Here is a 20,163-nt window from a genome sequence, read left to right as displayed (position 1 = left end):
TTATTCATAACAACACAATTCTTTCTTTTTTTATTTTATGTATTCTTACATACATTAGTCAATTACATAGAGCCATCATATTTTTTTAATTAGAAGGCGGATAGAAAGGTTATCCAACGCATCGGAGCAACATTCTTATATCATGGGATATCAACATCTTTGTCGACGTTACTTCGTTCCCCGTTTTTTACCTGTCTCTTCCTAATTTTTACTTTATGCATTGATACTGTATATTACATGCATGGATACTTCATTGTTATTCTACTTGTTTGGATTGGATTGACTATTCTTTTTCCGCAGAATATTCTAACGAAAATTGTACAGTTGTACAGTGTCCGGATATGTGGTAAAACTACCAACAATCTCGTAAAATTCTTCAGATTTGTCGAGAGATTTGTGCACATGAATGAAATAGTTGTCACTTGACGTTTATCTACAAACAAAACCACTCAACCGACATAATAGATTAACAGTATACTATTCCCAGAAGAGAACCTCGTATACATTTTTTTATAAAAAAGCACAATTAACATGACAGTCTTGGTACATGTACTTGGATGATGCGGTCTAATAGTTTTGTTTTACACACCCTAGTGACTGTTCAATATTATGAATACAGAGATGAAACGCTGACATTCTCAATTTATGCAGAAAAAAAATTTGCATTTATTGTTTTCCTTGTTTACATTTGCCGTCCTACTAACATGTTCACAGGAGTGCCTGGAGAAGACATAAAGGTGCCATCCTAACAGCAGTCATTTATTTTATACATTGAATCCAGACATCAAAGATATGGCTGATTTACTATGAGGATAATATATAGATTTTTAAATTAAAGTGCACATATGCAGGTCAGTTTTTGGTCGATGGAGTCAAATAATTTTGTCAGCATGAGGTATCAAAACTACTGAAATTTTGTTACGTATCAATATTTTGAATAAAACATTTGTAAAAGAAGGACATGCTGGCATCCAAAATTAATGCAAACAAAAATTTGTTGTTATTATATTGCAATATTACTGTCCATTGTATTATACTGAATCCTGACATAAAAAATATGGCTTATTTACTATGCGGGTATATAGATTTACAAATTAAAGTGCACATATGGTCAGTTTTGGTCAATGCGGTCAAATAATTTTGTTGTACAAGTCAGCATGAGGTACCAAAATTTGTTGTTATTGTATTGCAATATTGCTGTCCATTGTATTGTACATTGAATCCTAACACAAAAATATGGCTGATTTACTATGTGGGTATACATGGTATATAAATTAACAAATTAAAGTGCACATATGGTCAGTTTTTTGGTCAATGTGGTCAAACCAGTTTGTTGTACAGGTCCACATGAGCTATCAAAACTACAGAAATTTTGTTCCGTATCAATATTTTGAATAAAAGGAGGACATGCTGGCACCCTAAATTTATGCGAACAAAAATTTGTTGTTATTGTATTGCAATATTGCTGTCCATTGTATTGTACGTTGAATACTAACACAAAAATATGGCTGATTTACTATGTGGGTAAACATGGTATATCATGTATATAGATTAACAAATTAAAGTGCACATATGGTCAGTTTTGGTCAATGCGGTCAAACCATTTTGTTGTACAAGTCAACATGAGCTATCAGAACTACAGAAATTTTGTTCCGTATCAATATTTTGAATAAAAGGAGGACATGCTGGCACCCTAAATTTATGCGAACAAAAATTTGTTGTTATTGTATTGTAACATTGCTGTCCATTGTATTGTACATTGAATCCTAACACAAAAATATTGATGATTTACTATGCGGGTATACATGGCATATAGATTAACAAATTAAAGTGCACATATGGTCAGTTTTGGTCAATACAGTCAAATCATTTTGTTGTACAAGTCAGCATGAGGTATCAAACTTTTGGTACGTATCAATATTTTGAATAAATAATAATAATAATAATAATAATAATAATAATAATAATAATAAATTCTTTATTTAAAGAGGGTAAACACAGTTAGTTACAATTACTAATCTTCCCTGAGGCCCTCGTATACATGTATACAATACAAGTAAAAAAAAATGAAATAATAATAATATGAGAAAAAAGCAGACATACAACATAATGAACATATAAACACAATTGTATAAACATAATAGTCCAATGTACATGTACCATGATTAAAAGATATAAAACAGTTACAGATTGCATGTAGTAAATGATATAACATACAAATCATAAAAATCATACATTCTAAGAGTAATAGTTGCAATAATTTCAGACTGAATATTGGGACTGTCTCAAGTATTGTTTTATAATTTGTTTAAAAGAATAAGTGTTTTGCACTTTACGCATTTCATATGGTAGTCCGTTCCATAAAACGGATCCAGAATAAGCAAAAGATTTTTTAAACAGTTCAGTTTTTGGCTTTGGAACTATCAAATTACCTTGAGTAACACCCCTTAAAGCGTAAGGTTTATTAACAGATATAAGTTGAAACTTTTGAAATAGGTACTGTGGTGCTTCTTTCCGCATACATTTAAATAGCAATAAATATTTGAGGTATTTGATTCTGTTTTCTACTGTCATCCATCCAAGTTCTTTAAATAAGGGGGCTGATGGGGATAATGGGTCTGCATCAAGAATTAATCTTGCTGCTCTTTTTTGAAGTTTTAATATTCTTACTATCCCTTCATTTTTACATTCTCCCCAAACAATACAGCAGTAATCGATGAGAGGCAGAATATACCCATTATAATATGCTTTCCTGGCATTAATATCTAAAAATTTCTTTAATTTAGAAATTTCTTGATGAAATATTAGCACAAATTTGATCAATTTGATTTTTCCAGCTAAGTGTGCTGTCAATTTTAACACCTAATAATATCTCACATGATGAATTTTGTAGTGTTTCTAAATTTATTACTAAATTTGGTTGAAAATATTGGGTTGATACCTTCTGACTTGTTCCAGTAACCAAAACATTTAGTTTGTTTGGTATTGATGAACATATTATTCATTTTGCACCATTCTTCAACTTTGCATAAATCTTCTTGAACATCATCATGTAAATTTTCTATACTTTTCCCGGATTTATGAAGAGTAGTATCATCAGCATACAAGTCTGTTTTACAATTTTTAATGCAAAGGGGAAGGTCATTTATAAATAAGACAAATAATAGAGGACCTAGTATAGATCCTCGGGGGACACCAAATTTCACATCTTTTTTATCAGAATTAACATTGCAAATGTTTACTTGCTGTGTTCTATTACTTAGGTATGACCTGAAAAAACCTACTGCAGACTCACTGAATCCGTAAATAGCAAGCTTTAAGCAAAGAATATCGTGATCTACAAGATCAAATGCTTTTTTAAAGTCTAACAGTATTGCTAAGTTTAGATTACCATCATTCATTTCTTGCAGCCATTTGTCAATAATATCAATAAGTGCAGTTTGACAAGAATGATGTGGCCTAAAACCTGATTGTGTAGGATGTAAAAGTTTAAATTTAGACAAGTACTTATACATGTTATTTGAGACATGCCTTTCCAATACTTTTGATAGAGATGGAAGTACAGAAATTGGTCTGTAATTTGTTGCTTAAACCTTATTACCATCTTTGTACACTGGTGTTACCTTAGCATTTTTCAGTAATGAAGGTTCATGTGGACCCTATGGCTAAAATGGCCGTATTTTCACCTCAAAATTTACTCTGAGTACAAGCAAACCTGTGCATCTGGAAAAGTTTTAAGGCATAGCATGCCCTAGATAAATAGAATTCAAATGCATTGTATGATTTAGAAAATTCATAACTTAACTGGATTTTGCCGTACACTTTTTTTCGTCCCTGCAGAAGATGATAAAATTAACAAACAGTTGAGTTTACCTTGATATGGTCCACTCAGGTACACAGTTCAAATCACTAATTATTGTCAGGTATCTATTGTCCATCTATTGTCTATGTCATTTAATACAGCTCACTTCAATTATTACCTGTGGGAAAGTTCTCAAACCTGTTTCCCAACTTAGTTTATTTTGGCACCTTCTGGAGGAATGAAAAAAAGTGCACGGCAAAATCCTGGTAAGTTTTTATTTTTCTAAAACATAAAACATGTTTGAAATTTATTTATCTAGGGCATGCTATGCCTGAAATTTTTTATAGATGCCCAGGTTTGTCTGTACTCAGATTAAATTTTGAGGTGAAAATGCAGCCATTTTAGCCATAGGGTCCACATGAACCTGAAGGATAGATACCAGTATCTATCATTCTGTTAAATATATATGTGAAAGGATATATATAGGCAATATATGGGGCGCTTATTTTAAGGATTTGGGGTCCAATATTATCAGTTCCTGACGATTTATTTACATTAAGTTTAATTAACTCATCAAATAGCTCATTTATCTTTATTGGTGGTATGGTAAAATTCTCATGTTTTTGTTGTTTTAATTGATTTTTAATGAATGTTCTAAGATTATTGAAATCTGCTTTGTCAACAGATGTAATGTCCCTTTGCTCTCTTAGTTTTTCAGCACAGGAAGTAAAAAAGTTATTAAAAGTATCTGCTATAGATTTTTTATCATTTGTTGTTGTATTGTTCTCATCTGTAGCTAACTCATGTGGGGATTTTTTAAACTTTGGATTCAGGCTATGAAGGCATTTCCATAAAGATTTTGAGTCATTAGAGTGTTTTACCATGTTTTTATAATAGTTCTTTTTTTAATTCTCTATTATTTGTTTAGTTTTATTCCTCCAAAATCTCTATTCACTCCACAATCCAAGTGCATTATATTTATCCCTCATGTTCCTAGCATATATAATTTCGCTATTATACCAATCAGGTTGCCTATCCTTTTTAACTCTCTTTTCAACAACAGGAGCATGTTTATCTAAAACTTTGTTCAACATATCATAAAATAATTGGAGACAAACAGAAGGATTGTCTTCAAATTCAATTTTAAGGGAGGATTTTAAATTTTGAAACTGTCTCATTTTCTCAAGAGTAGATTTTTTAAAGAATATTGCAAAAAACTAAAATTTTACCTCAAAATGTTATAATTTTATCAATATTTAAAAACTTACCAAATTTTTCTTTATTCTTCTATATTTCTTCTTTCTGAACATTGATGAAAAAGAACAAAAGCTCAGGCAAAAATATCTCTGCACTTGTTTAACAGACAAGAGATAATCCCAAATGAGCAATCATTTTTATTCTCAGTGGCAGATCCAGGGGGGGGGGGGGGGGGGGGGTCCGGGGGTGCGCACCCCCCCCCTTTATTTTTGCCGATCAATGCATTTGTATCGGGACATATGTTTTGCACCTCCACCCCCCTGCACCCCCCTTTGTCCTGGGTTAGCACCCCCCCCCCCCCCCTTTCGAAAATTCCTGCATCCGCCCCTGATTCTGCTGTACAATCTTCATCAGTCCTGAAGCAATAAAAGTATAATAAGATAAAAGTTTAGCTCAAATCAATAAGTAATTTAAAGGAGAGCTAAAATTTTAGCTGGTTCTTTTTTAGACCAAAAGCTAAAATTTTAGCATCCTGAAAGATAAAATTTTAGCTTTGCAGAAAATTGATAAAATTTTAGCAAACATGTACACAAAGATAAAATTTTAGCATTTGACAAAACATTATATTGCAAAGAAAAATAGACTTCAGCCTTGAGTTACAGGTATTTAAACACTGATGATGGCATTACCCCTGTTAACCTTAAGTTTAATTGATTGTTGGTTGCTTAATGTTCAGTGGCAAATAGTTATTGCTATAAACAAACAAGTGCCTATATGGGACTCTGTGCATAAGGTCAAACACTGACTGACAAACATTAACGGTAATACATGCTGAACAATTCCTCATTGTTAATGGTATAAACAAACAAGTGGCTATATGGGATTCTGGGCATAAGGTCATACACTGACTCACAAACATTAACAGTTATAAATGTTAGACAATTCCCCATGGTTATTGGTAAAATCAAACAAGTGGCTATATGGGATTCTGGGCATAAGGTCATAAACTGACTCACAAACATGAACAGTAATAAATGCTAAACATTTCCTCATGGTTATTGGTAAAAACAAACAAGTGGCTATATGGGATTCCGGGCATAAGGTCATACACTGACTCACAACCATTAACAGTAATATATGTTACACAATTCCTCATTGTTATTGGTAAAATAAAACAAGTGGCTCTATGGGATTCTAGGCATAAGGTTATACACTCACTCACAATTATTAACAGTAATAAATGCTAAACAATTCCTCATGGTTATTGGTAAAAACAAACAAGTGGCTAACAGTAATATATGTTACACAATTCCTCGTGGTTATTGGTAAAAACAAACAAGTGGCTATATGGGATTCTGGGCATAAGGTCATAAACTGACTCACAAACATGAACAGTAATAAATGTTAAACATTTCCTCATCGTTATTGGTAAAAACAAACAAGTGGCTATATGGGATTCTGGGCATAAGGTCATACACTGACTCACAAACATTAACGGTAATATATGTTACACAATTCCTCATGGTTATTGGTAAAATCAAACAAGTGGCTATATGGGATTCTGGGCATAAGGTTATACACTGACTCACAAAAAAGAACAGTAATAAATGCTCAACATTTCCTCATGGTTATTGGTAAAAACAAACAAGTGGCTATATGGGACTCTGGACATAAGGTCATAAACTGACTCACAACCATTAACAGTAATAAATGCTGAACAATTCCTCATTGTTATTGGTAAAAACAAACAAGTGGCTTGATTGGATTCTTGGCATAAGGTCATACACTGACTCACAAACATTAACAGTAATAAAATAAAGACAATTCCTCATGGTTATTGGTAAAAACAAACAAGTGGCTATATGGAACTCTTAGCATAAGGTCATCCACTGACTCACAAACATTAACAGTAATATATGTTAGACAATTCCTCATCTTTATTGGTAAAATCAAACAAGTGGCTATATGAGACTCTGGGCATAAGGTTATACACTGACTTACAAACATTAACAGTTATATATGTTAGACAATTCCTCATGGTTATTGGTTAAAACAAACAAGTGGCTATATGGGACTCTGAGCATAAGGTCATACACTGACTCACACCATTACCAGTAATAAAATAAAGACAATTCCTCATGGTTATTGGTAAAAACTAACAAGTGGCTATATGGGATTCTGGGCATAAGGTCATAAACTGACTCACAAACATGAACAGTAATAAATGCTAAACATTTCCTCATGGTTATTGGTAAAAAACAAACAAGTGGCTATATGGGATTCCGGGCATAAGGTCATACACTGACTCACAACCATTAACAGTAATATATGTTACACAATTCCTCATGGTTATTGGTAAAATAAAACAAGTGGCTCTATGGGATTCTATGCATAAGGTTATACACTGACTCACAATTATTAACAGTAATAAATGCTAAACAATTCCTCATGGTTATTGGTAAAAACAAACAAGTGGCTAACAGTAATATATGTTACACAATTCCTCGTGGTTATTGGTAAAAACAAACAAGTGGCTATATGGGATTCTGGGCATAAGGTCATAAACTGACTCACAAACATGAACAGTAATAAATGTTAAACATTTCCTCATCGTTATTGGTAAAAACAAACAAGTGGCTATATGGGATTCCGGGCATAAGGTCATACACTGACTCACAAACATTAACGGTAATATATGTTACACAATTCCTCATGGTTATTGGTAAAATCAAACAAGTGGCTATATGGGATTCTGGGCATAAGGTTATACACTGACTCACAAAAAAGAACAGTAATAAATGCTAAACATTTCCTCATGGTTATTGGTAAAAACAAACAAGTGGCTATATGGGACTCTGGACATCAGGTCATAAACTGACTCACAACCATTAACAGTAATAAATGCTGAACAATTCCTCATTGTTATTGGTAAAAACAAACAAGTGGCTATATTGGATTCTGGGCATAAGGTCATACACTGACTCACAAACATTAACAGTAATAAAATAAAGACAATTCCTCATGGTTATTGGTAAAACCAAACAAGTGGCTATATGGGACTCTGGGCATAAGGTTATACACTGACTTACAAACATTAACAGTTATATATGTTAGACAATTCCTCATGGTTATTGGTTAAAACAAACAAGTGGCTATATGGGACTCTGAGCATAAGGGTCATACACTGACTCACACCATTACCAGTAATAAAATAAAGACAATTCCTCATGGTTATTGGTAAAAATCAAACAAGTGGCTATATGGAACTCTTAGCATAAGGTCATACACTGACTCACAACCATTAACAGTAATAAATGCTAAACAATTCCTCATGGTTATTGGTAAAAACAAACAAGTGGCTATATAGGATTCTGGGCCTTAGGTCATACACTGACTCACAAACATTAACAGTTATATGTGTTAGACAATTCGTCATGGTTATTGGTAAAAACAAACAAGTGGCTATATGGGATTCAGGGCATGAGGGTCACAAACTGACTCACAAACATGAACAGTAATAAATGCTAAACATTTCCTCATCGTTATTGGTAAAAACAAACAAGTGGCTATATGGGATTCTGGGCATAAGGTCATACACTGACTCACAAACATTAACAGTAATATATATTACACAATTCATCATGGTTATTGGTAAAATCAAACAAGTGGCTATATGGGATTCTGGGCATAAGGTTATACACTGACTCACAAACATTAACAGTAATAAAATAAAGACAATTCCTCATGGATATTGGTAAAATCAAACAAGTGGCTATATGGGATTCTGGGCATAAGGTCATAAACTGACTCACAAACATGAACAGTAATAAATGCTAAACATTTTCTCATGGTTATTGGTAAAAACAAACAAGTGGCTATATGGGACTCTGGGGATAAGGTCATAAACTGACTCACAACCATTAACAGTAATAAATGCTGAACAATTCCTCATTGTTATTGGTAAAAACAAACAAGTGGCTATATTGGATTCTGGGCATAAGGTCATACACTGACTCACAAACATTAACAGTAATAAAATAAAGACAATTCCTCATGGTTATTGGTAAAAAACAAACAAGTGGCTATATGGGAATCTTAGCATAAGGGCATACACTAACTCACAAACATTAACAGTAATATATGTTAGACAATTCCTCATCTTTATTGGTAAAAAACAAACAAGTGGCTATATGGGACTCTGGGCATAAGGTTATACACTGACTTACAAACATTAACAATTATATTTAGGTTGGACAATTCCTCATGGTTATTGGTAAAAACAAACAAGTGGCTATATGGGACTCTGGGCATAAGGTCATACACTGACTCACAAACATTAACAGTTATAAATGTTAGACAATTCCTTATGGTTATTGATAAAAACAAACAAGTGGCTATATGGGAATCTGAGCATAAGGTCATACACTGACTCACAACCATTAACAGTAATAAAAATAAAGACAATTCCTCATGGTTATTGGTAAAAACAAACAAGTGGCTATATGGGACTCTGGGCATTAGGTCATACACTGACTCACAACCATTAACAGTAATAAAATAAAGACAATTCCTCATGGTTATCGGTAAAAACAAACAAGTGGCTATATGGGACTCTGGGCATAAGGTCATACACTGACTCACAAACATGAACAGTAATAAATGCTAAACAATTCCTCATTGTTATTGGTAAAATCAAACAAGTGGCTATATTGGATTCTGGGCATAAGGTCATAAACTGACTCAAAAACATTAAGAGTAATATATGTTAGACGATTCCTCATGGTTATTGGTAACCACATGCCTCGCAGGGCGCAGCTTTATACGACCGCAGAGGTTGGGGCAAGTATGGACACAACATTCAAGCTGGATTCAGGTCTAAATTTGGATTGTGATTAAATAGTTGACACAGCATAGGTTTCTGACACAGAATGAATGTGGTCTTATGAACTTAAAATTTTTGTTTTGCCTTTGAGCAATTCACTATGCTGTTGAATATTAATCCTCTCAAAAAAATGTTTAAAGAAATTTTCTTTTTATTTATGAAATTTCAAATGAGAAAAATTGAACCCCCCCCCCCCCCCCCAATTTTTTTTTCACATCCCCCTATCCTTTATTCCAAAACTGATCTCAATTCAAATTTCTAATGGATCATAAAATATTAAAATGTAAAAAAGTGCTTGTTATCACTGAATGGTAAAGATTGTTTTAATTTATCAGTTGGTAGTAAAAGTGAATATATACATTGTATACTGTATAAAACAATGATTTAAGTTGATTCAACTAACTATTTTGGACAAAGAAAGATAACTCCAATTGAAACTTCTTGCTATTGCACAATATTGTGCAATTAGATATTTCTTGCTATTGCGCAATACTGTTTATTTGTCCTTAACAAATTTAAATACAGTGAAACCTGTCTATAAACCGAATCTTGCATAAACCGAAAACCTGTTCAAACCAAGCATGTTCTCAAGTTCAGTCGTATCAACTTTTATGCGTCTTGAACCGAATTAAACCAAAAATCTGCGAAAACGGAACAAAATCTTAAGCCGTGCCGAAGAGATTCGGTTTTAAAAAGGTTTCACTGTATATCAAGATTATTCAATGCACACTTGATCAATACTATTATTGTCGGTGTTCTATTCCACTTCATTGTTACATAAATGATTGTATTTACACGGTTGTTGACGTGACACTTTAAATTTAGCAAAACAATTATGTGTTAATTAGTTTTGATCGAAAGACAGTAATTATCATGTATTTGATCTTCGACACCTTTTTCTCAATAAAAAAGGGTCAAAAATTTCTTATGAAAATCCTTTTTAAAATAATGTTCTAAACAAGTCATCCAGAATGTCCAAATCGGCGGCATCTGTTTTACGTGAATCTATTACATTCTCCATCAAAATCACGTGCAAGATGAAAACGGAAAATTACACACATTAGGAAATTTATAAATTTGGAGTAAATACTGTCTTCTGATTGGTCAAAGTATTACTGTTATTTTCAATGTTGTCAATTTTTATTGCGACATTCCACTCTGACGATGTGAATGCATACGTACGTTGTTATTGTTAATATGAATAACACAAAAAGTTCTATGAACCTTATTTTTTATAGAAAGGAGTAGGTTCAGTAAGACCCCTTTTTGGCCCCAAAATATAGCAGTTTTACAAAAGTATGAAAATGTAATCTTTTAGCCATTTACTGGAAAGTGGAATGCTTCTGCTACATAAATATGGCTGTTTTCGACAAAACAATGCACATATATCGGGTACTAACATCATTAAGTCGTGCTAAATTACTAAAATCTTCACAATTTGAGCATTTAAGTTAAATTTTAGACAGTTTCCGTCTAAAATGAAAGTGGCCGCATTCGTGTTCATTCATAATATTGAACTGTAAGTTGTATTTGATGATAAAACATAACATATATAAAGGTTGAGGATGAACACGGATGCGGCCACTTTCATTTTTGACAAAAACCATCTGAAAAGTGACGTTTTTTGCCATATTTGATAGATTTATCATATTAAAGCTTGAATCGGAGCGTTTTTAATGCCCAAATCAGTTAAAATCTTTTACATAAACTAGTTGAATCAATTTAGATAGACACTTAAGTGTTTAAAAAGTCTCCAAAATCTTTCGTTCGATGAATCTGAAATTTGAGGCCAAAAATACTCCTTTATCTATAATGCATGGCAATAATAGGCATCCATCAAGTGATATCCATTCCTAAACTTGTATCTGATCGCATTTCCCGATCAACGGGCCGAGGATTATGTTGTGATTTTGCATGTATGAAATACTTGACACCGGACGTTCTGAAAACGTATGAAATACTTGACCACACGACGTTCTGAAAACGTATGAAATACTTGACACAGGACGTCTGAAAACGTTGGAAATACTTAACATAGGACGTTCTGAAAACGTATGAAATACTTGACACAGGACGTTCTGAAAACGTATGAAATACTTAACACAGGACGTTCTGAAAACGTATGAAATACTTGACAAAGGACGTTCTGATAACGTATGAAATACTTGACACAGGACGTTCTGAAAACGTATGAAGTACTTGACACAGGGCGTTCTGAAAACTTTGGAAATATTAATCATAGGACGTTCTGAAAACGTATGAAATACTTGACACAGGGCGTTCTGAAAACGTTGGAAATATTTAACATAGGACGTTCTGAAAAAGTATGAAATATTTGAAACAGGCCTAGGCCCTTCTTGTTTGTCTGAAATTTTGGCTTTTACAGTCTGTAATGTGTTTTCAGTATTTGCAGCTTGATATACAATTGATAATTCTGTGTTCGAGAAAAGTGTAACGAAAATAATTCAGTCCTTAAATTCCGTTCCTCTGCCAGATCGACCCATTTACCTTGCGATGCATTCAATCGAGAAAAAAAAGTCTAAGAATAAAGCGTTTCTTTTACTGAATTATTTAAACAAGAGGCTTTAAAGAGCCGGTTTTGTTCACCTGCATCTTCAACTATGGCCGTTTAGTAAAAATCATCATAATTAAATGGGAACAGCTCCATTCAGAGTTAAATAACAATTTCGACCAGTACTAATTTGTAAATCTTGTTTTGCTGATTACTTGTTATATAGAGATTAATACTTGGCAAAATCCGTATCACATGCTGTATCATCCCGAGATACCATATCAGCCAGAGGAATATATTGGTCGAGGGTGATACGGCATGTAATACGGATTTTAATTTGCCATGTTGTATACGCTTTATCATATATTTAATTAGGAGAGTATTATAGCTTGTTGTTCGGTGTGAGCTAAGGCTCGTGTTGAAGGCCGTACTTTAACCTATAATGGTTTACTTTTTAAATTGTTATTTGTATGGAGAGTTGTCTCATTGGCACTCACACCACATCTTCCTATATCTATATAGAATCTGCTTACTGGTGCAAAGCACCTGAATAACTTTAGATTTATTTCTGCCTTGTTGCAACAGCTTACATATATATAGGAACTGCTTTAAAATTATTCATCCGAAGCACCTGGGTTAACTTACAATTAGCGTCCTGTATTGTATTTTATTTGATATAACCGAGCGACAATAGAGATCTGCACACTGCCAATAGGTGTTTACAGGTGCACAATTCTAATTACGGAAAATGCAGGTTCCGCCAGGCGATCGTATTCAACATGTTTTTTACCTGGATTGAATTTACAACTCGAAGTTTCGTATTAATACAAATATCATTGTCGTTTACTAAGTAACTTAGCATAAATGAACATAAGGGTACGATTATATAAGTATATTATTACAACCTCCTCGGCCAATCAAATTGATTGAATTTGCATTATAAATTTCATAGTAATTTAAGGTTAAATTAAATATTGATTCAACAGAAGATCTCAACATTGTGCCAGAATATCTCAACATGACATACTTTATAACATATTCAGCTTAATGAAATTGTATTCTTAAAGAAAAAGAACAAACTGTAATATTATGTTTATAAGGTTTTAGAAAAATACCAATTTACTGATATATATGTTAGCTTTAACGATGATCGCACTGAGTGTCATTTTATCAATATTAACTGACTTACTGGCGACATTTACCTGCTGGAGAAAAGTCATTCCGATGTAATTTTAAATCATATTGGTCCATGTTATGCACAAAACAAATCCTAATTCAATTATGTATGGCATGACATTCTCCTATTTTACAAAAAAAATCATCGATTTTCAGTATATTGACGAAAAGTCGACCTACCCTGTGTTTATTTGGGATATTTCGAACCAGAAAGGCTCAACAGGAAGTGCCAGAATACTTTTTCCCGTCTCAACCACGTCTCAACCATATGGTTGAGATTAGATGGTTTGCAAGGCGTGTAGGACATACCGAACTCCCGAGGCGATTTGTTTTGAATAAGTGGATGACCCAAATGCGTATTTTTATCAAATTTTACAATCTCCCCCATGTTTCGGACGAAATTTGGGGCCTTTAAGAATGCTTACCACAGAAATTCTTTACCCTCACGTTTCAGTACTTATAGATTATCGTTGATCATCTTAACGAGATTGGCTTTCTCGCTTGTGCCGGGACGGCGAAAGCGAGAAAGGCAATCGAGTTGAGATGACCAATGATAATCTGTTTATCGCTATTTTACCTCAGACGACGTTGTCAATTTCATGCCAATTTCGTTGGCAACGACAAGTGCCTGCTTAGTTTCTAGCGATAATTTTCCATCTCAAGCGAGTAGCATGATATGAAAAATTATCACAAAAAAAAGATCAAAGGAAAAAATGCACAAAATAGCGATAAAATCAAATATCTATTGATTAGGCCAGCGTTTATAATCCCTAGCCATTAGAACTACCGCGGCAATGGATCTGAACAAGTGGGTGACAAAATGCGTATATAATCAAATTTGACCATTTTCCCCCCCGTGTTAAATTTTTGGTCCTTTAGAATGCTACCCCATGCAGAAATTCTTTACCCTCACATTGTAGTACTATCCAATCTATTCATGAAGTAAGCGTCTATAGTCCATAGCCATTTATAACTCCCAAGACAATGAGCTTGAGAGCGGGTGGCCGAAAGGCGCATTTTATCGAATTTGGCTGTATTTCCATGTTTCGCACGAAATTTTCGACCTTTAGGAAGGATTACCCCAGAAATTCTATGGCGTCTCGTTGTAGAACTATCCAATAGCTATTTATCAAGGCAGTCTATAATCCCTAGCCACAAAGAACTACCAGGGGCAACGGGTTTGAACAAGTAGTCGACTCCAAAGCCGTATTTTATCAAATTTGAATAAAAATCAGTCTCATAGCTGTGTTACAGGTGGTTTTCACCATAAGGTACATGTACCAACTACTCGTGCCTTTCAAATTTTGAAGCCGTCAAAATACACCTTTTTAGATCTGGTACATCAATGCCAACACATTTTCAATTGTACGATTGGTTTTTTCTTTCTCAAAAAAAATTTCTCTAGTGGTCCTTCAAGAAAATATGCAGCTCCTCACCATCATTTCTATTGCAAATTGTGTTGGGTTCCTTTCCAAAAATGTGGTGGTCGACAAATCTGTAGGACCACCACTTTTCGCGAAACTCTTTAATTAAATGCACATGTATTTTATGTAAGTGTTCAATTTTGATATTTGTAAGTTATAGGCCCTGATAGAGCTTTCTTACAATTGACGAACAGGTACGTATGCTAGACGAATCATACGCAAGACTCGTTTTAGGGATCCTTTATTTTGACATATTTAAATAATAGTCGTGGAATTTCGGACAATTATCCTACATGCAACGACACTTATTAAATTGGACTTTTTTTTTAGATATATTTAGAATTTCGTGACGTACGATATGTTAAAATATGATACCACCAGGTCGGAGGAGATAAATCCTACAAAATATCCTGAAAGTCTGAATACATCTAGTAGTCAGACGAATAAAATGTCTCTAAAAGACTAAAAACCGACCCCTCTCCTACTCTTCAATATTACAATGTTGCACTGTTTAACCTCAGAAAATGCCAAAGCAAAGACATTGTCTTCTTCCCTTATAGAAAAATAAGAAAAAATTAAAACACAAATACTTCATTCAAAATTTGCAACGCTCAAAAATAATAAAATGAAAATGAATAAAAAGATGATCTTCATACTTTGCGATACGCTGGTGCTCGTTTAATAACATTTGAATCATCGCCTCTCCTCTGGTAATATTCATTGCCCTCTAAAAAATAAATGTGAATCTTGTCGTTAAATTTAGACTAACGTACTTCAATAAAGCCATTGAAAAGTTAATCGTGAAACTCGTGCTTAAAAAATTCCCGCGGAAATGTGTGTACTCGTGGTTTACAGAAGTAACGTATCGGACGCAAGTGTATTTGACACTATTTTTTTCTGTTTGATTATATTAAAATCGTGTATTATTTGCGATATTATTATTTTTGAAAAATAAAATTGATTTAGAAAAGAATGCCGTTTTATTGAATAAAACAGACTCTTACAGCGGATTCCATTGAGTGTGAAGCCAAAGGTAATATCTCTGGTAAGCTTGCTTGTTAGCTGAACCGTGAAGTCATTGTTAGGTTAGATAAACTACCCTACTTTAATAAACTAGTCTGACAGAAAACCAATCGATCTGTCTGTTGGACTATGCTACTTGGAAAAGAGGGTAGTATACCCGACCTAATAATGACCTCATGGTTCATCTAACAAGCAAGCTAACCAAAGATATTACTTTTCGCTACTCACTCAATGGAATGTGCTGTAACTGTTGTGAAATACGTGCTCCCTTTACTTTCGTCAATTTGTAAGAAAGCTCTGATATGACAAATTTAAGTATTCTCTTCCATTTCATTCATTGAGAATGACAGTGTGTATTAATAACCAGCTGGCAGCTTTTCCACTTTTTAACGTTTGAGGGTCTGTTCAACTCATCTACGAATATTTCAGTTTTCGATGAAATCATCAAGTTGGAGCCTATAAAGAACAATTTAATAGCAAGGCCCAAAATTCAAAATCTTAATTCCCGCTTATATTCAGAATTTTGAACAAAGCATTTAGAAGAGACTTGTTTTGAATACTTTACCTTTTGAACTATAAGCCATAATCCCCCTTTTTTGTTACAAAACTGTGGTACTATTTCATTAACCAATTCGACAGGAACCAAAGTGTTTGCCCGTATTTTCAAACCTTCCTTCAGAGGAGATGAAGTATTACAATTGTGTCAACTTTTTTTTCTTGATATTGCAAGTCTAAATGACCACCATACAGCATTCTAAAATTAATCCATCTAGATATTTTTTAACTTGATTGTGCCCCTTGTTTTTTTTTACCCTATCAATTAATTGTATTTCTCTGAAAAATCAAGTCTCCTTATTGTGCTATGCTAATTTTCATGGTCGACATGTATTTCTAGTTAAACACTTGTACAAATCGTCTTTGCTTGTTCATACATGGTCAATTAATGGAATATTAAGCGTCTTTCACGCTAGCTATAAAACCAAGTTTTCCACTGTTATCCAAGGAAATGCTTGTAAATGTACATGTCAAGTCAAAGAGTTATTTTTGCTTTCGATTTCAGACTTATCAGTTTTAATTTAATTGCATTGTATGTATTCAGCGACAATGGATATTAAAAACCTTCGTAACATAACTTTACAGCTGTGGTAAAGATAATGGGATTCACATAAAAAAATATATACCAATTACAATAAAATGAATGTTAATGTATATATTTGCCTATGAACTGCCATATCAATTATTTGTATCTATTATGGTTTTAACCGTATTCAGGCTGTGGAACCCAGTAGTTTTATCCTTCTGTAATACTGTCAGAGAAGTAAAGCCTGAATTGACGAATTATTACCAAGTAATCTAAAGGTCATTGGCCATCAACAAGAGAAATTTTCTCTAAGCTGTCAAGACAACTGTGAGAAAAGCAAGAGTTGAAATAATCTGTTTATCACTGTTTTACTAGACCACATAGCTAATTTCACTGACAATAAAAGAATAAACGAGCCCCAATGTTGGATGCCATTCACACATTGATACACGAGTTTCAGAAATTTTATAAAGAGTTCTGTCACAACAACTAATTGGCCCAAGTGATAGCACTCGAACAACATAAACTAAAAAAAAAATTATTTTTTTCTTTTAATATTTTCAAACCTCAACTGAACAATTCAATCCATGCAATTTCATGTCTTTGGATAAATTGGATCATTGCCAAGTCTAAGATATTACAAAATATGTTCTCATAGAGGAGCCACCAAAGCCTCAACAGTGGTTACCATACAGATGCCTAGCCTGGTCACCATGGAGACTTCCACGCAGTAGACACCAATTCTTCTTCTTCCTCTTTCTTCTTAAAAGATAGTTCCCAAAGTTGAGCCCTTGATGACAAAATGTTGTTGTTGCTTTGTGTTGCTGTTGTTGTAAGTCGTGTTGGATGACCATGACAACATATTGTTGTTAAAACAGCCATGTTTTCAGTCGAAAGCATGTACCTGGTCAAACTAAGACTTTGATCACGTGACCACGCTAATTCATCATCATCGTTTTCATCATCATCATCATCAATAGGAGTTCTCAACTGAACACATGGTTGCAATACCTTGGTCTATAGCTGAACACATCAATTGGAGTCTTAAAATAAACGATGGCAACGTCTACTTAGACCTGAAAGTAACAAATGTACATGTAGTTGATTAAACCATTAACCCTAATAACGTTAAAACTTATGGATATCTTGCGTTCAATGACAAAACAGAATGCAATTGTGTAGAGTATAATAGTGTTTCATATTTTCAATCACGTTCAGTCTTCATTTCAATTACTTTAAAACGTCTAAGACTACAAATCAAGAAACTTGGGGGTTGGAACAGGCAAAATGATGTTTTGAGATTTTTCAGGAATGTATTGTACTATTCTGATGCAGTCTGCACCAAAAAACTTTTTCAACTACTAGTCCGAAGACCAATATTCCGACATTTTTCTTATTGGTCCAAACAAAGTTTTGCAAAAACTTACTAGTCTGAAAGAAACTTTACTAGTCTGGGGGCATCGGATTAGTGGCTAACCGTGCAGACTGCAGTGATGAACCACTCGTCACATGATTGGGAGCATGTTTAAACCTGCCTTATTCTGCAAGTGCCTATGCAAAGTCAGGAGCCTATTATTTAGTGGTCCTCGTTTGTTGCGGTTACATAATTCATTTTCATTCATTATTTTTTACATAAATTGGGCCGTCAGTTTTATCTCATTTACATTAGTTATTTCGGGACCTTTTATAGTCGACTGTGATATGGGCTTAGCTCATTGTTGAAAGTCTGATGGTGACCATTGTTATTAAATTCTGTCATCTGGTCTGTTATGACGAATTGTTGTATCATTTTGTTCTCGTTCTTCACAGGACAAATGAATATATAACAAATGAAGGAAATGACACAAAATTGGCTGGATTTGCAGCTACTTCACTACTGAACCAAGTAGGTTTATAACGAAAGTGAATGTTGAAAATCTGTTCACTTGTTTGACAAGTTATGTTATCCACGTTCCATTGATATACACCTTTTCACTACATTCCCATCTGAAGTGTGTTGGCTTTGTTCACACAAAATATCGTGCCTCAAACTTTTCATTCAGAGGCATCATTTAACCGTTGTTTACCCTAACAAAACATTTTTATGGACTTAATTCATCTATTGACAAAATTTCATCCATGTAACAATAATGCCAAACTCGCACTATCATTTTCTGTTACTGATCAGATGACAGTGAAATTAAGGTCAAAACTAATTTGACATTAAAATCATATATTAATCATGTCATATGGTAGATGTGTAACCTCAGAAAAAACTACCTTGACCAAAAAATTGAGCAGGACGGACAGACAGATTCACAAACCGAACAAGTTAATGGTCCTAGGTTGGGCTTAAAATTCGTTCTTTTAACTAGCAAAATTTCAAATGGCCACTCTTTTCTCAGCTCATTGATGATGACTTTAGTTTTGTTCAACCATCTCATCAGCAATTTGTCTTGGTAACAATTCCCCCTGGAAAAGACTAATTAGCGAAAAGGTGTATTGATCTTTTGGAAATGGTCCAGATAGTTCACAGTGCATTTCTTTAGACAATATAGGAGAGAGGAGAAAAAAAATACCACCTGCACTTTCTCAATATAATTTATTTAGTTTGTACTACTACTTTTAAGACAAATTATATCAAAATTATAGAAATAGGCTCCAAACTGAAATATTGACAGCTTCTCAAGTTCTAATTTATAACCTTTTTCAGCAGGACCAAATTAAATCACTACTTATACAAGCTAATATAATTACCTTGCCCTCATCTTCCTCCTTTTACGCTTCAACCTCCTCATACGCTTCTTAACGCCACTGAAAAAGAGAAGTCCAATGTAAACTTGATATAAAATTTTACCACTCATAACGAGATTCAATATGGCTGAACAAATTAGACGGAGGTTTACAAATGTAAATAGGATAATGTTAAGGAAATAAATACTCAAACATACATAGGTACATCATATCCTAGAAAAAATATGAAACGAAACAAACTATATCGTTGAAGGCCATTGGGCGACCCATAGTTAATAATTGCTATGTCATTTTGAATCCGGGTCCGTTTGCCCTGATTCATGTTCGCCCTAG

At 33.7% G+C, this 20,163-nt stretch overlaps 1 long non-coding RNA gene across 1 annotated transcript; it reads right to left on the bottom strand.

Moving 5' to 3' along the window:
• Positions 1 to 17,809: 17,809 nt before the first annotated feature.
• On the bottom strand, positions 17,810 to 19,892 carry LOC139507383 (uncharacterized). Its single transcript, XR_011660668.1, has 2 exons — positions 19,834 to 19,892; positions 17,810 to 18,173 (listed from the first exon to the last, which is right to left on the bottom strand). It is a non-coding gene; the product is annotated as an uncharacterized lncRNA (long non-coding RNA).
• Between the last annotated feature and the right edge of the window lie 271 nt (positions 19,893 to 20,163).

This window comes from Mytilus edulis, unplaced genomic scaffold (genome assembly GCF_963676685.1).
Source record: "Mytilus edulis unplaced genomic scaffold, xbMytEdul2.2 SCAFFOLD_525, whole genome shotgun sequence".
NCBI lineage: Eukaryota > Metazoa > Mollusca > Bivalvia > Mytilida > Mytilidae > Mytilus > Mytilus edulis.
Note: the sequence above shows the minus strand (reverse complement) of the source record. Positions and strands in the feature narration are given on the sequence as shown.